Raw genomic sequence first — 1,231 nt, 5'->3', positions numbered from 1 at the left:
CGCCACGGTGTTTCGACCAATTAAACTCACCGCGCGGCGCCTAGGAGGCGGGATCTAATACGAATCCACCAATGGTGTCAGACAGCTCTGACGTTCTTATTGGTCCTTTCCAGAGATGGACGTGCACACAGACGAATGAATCCGCGGTCCTAAACCCCGAGCCGGCGTTCAGAGCTCATCGGGAACTGAATGTAAATCAGTTTCTCGTGTGAGATTTTGCTTAGTGTCATCAATTAATATTAATATTAATGAATAATATTAATAATGTAATATTATGCATGTATTTGAATAGTATATAACTATGGTTTATAAATAAAATTCATATAATTACGTCGTAATTGTATTTAACCGTCGAGAGCTCGTGCACTGGTTCTAGATCGGATTCTAGAACAGTACAGAACGCAAGTCCGGTGAATGAAACTAAGGTTAGCCAGTCTGGTTACCCCGTAACCCATCGCTTACCTGGGGAGGAGACGGCACCAGGATGCACTATGGGAAGAAGGCGAGCCGGTGGAGGCAGTGTGATGCTCTGGGTGATGTTCTGCTGGGAAACCTCGGGTCCTGCGTTCATGTAGATGTTACTTTAACCACCTACCTAAACACTGCTCCAGACCGAGTTCACCCCTTCATGGTAACGGTGTTCACTAATGGCAGTGGCCTCTTTCAGCAGGATAACGCTCCCTGACACACTGCAAACATTGTTCAGGAACGGTTTGAGGAACAGGACAAAGAGGTGAAGGTGTTGACTCGGCCTCCAAGTTCTCTAGGTCTCAATCCGATCTGTGAGATGTTCTAGACAAACGAGTCCGATCCACGGAGGCCCCACCGCGCAACTTACAGGACCTAAAGGATCTGCTGCTGACGTCTTGGAGCCAGAAGCCACAGCACACCTTCAGAGGTCTTGTGGAGTCCACGCCTCGACGCCTCAGAGCTGTTCTGGAGGCACAAGGGGAGGGGAACCTACACAATATTAGGCAGGTGGTTTTAATGTTACGGCTGATCGGTGTTTATATCCATAAAGGAGACAAATATTAATTCTTTTTTTCTGAACCCCAGAAAAGTATTTGAGGATATGTATAAAAAAAGTATATGCAGAATGTAGAAGCAGTTTTTGTTACTGTTTATTTACAGGTGCATCACAAAGAATTAGAATATTGTGGAGAAGTTAATTTTTTTTCTGTAATTTAATTCAGAAAGTGGAACTTTCACTTATTCTAGATTCACTCTTCCT

Source organism: Ictalurus punctatus, chromosome 3, assembly GCF_001660625.3.
Source record: "Ictalurus punctatus breed USDA103 chromosome 3, Coco_2.0, whole genome shotgun sequence".
Lineage (NCBI taxonomy): Eukaryota > Metazoa > Chordata > Actinopteri > Siluriformes > Ictaluridae > Ictalurus > Ictalurus punctatus.
Note: the sequence above shows the minus strand (reverse complement) of the source record.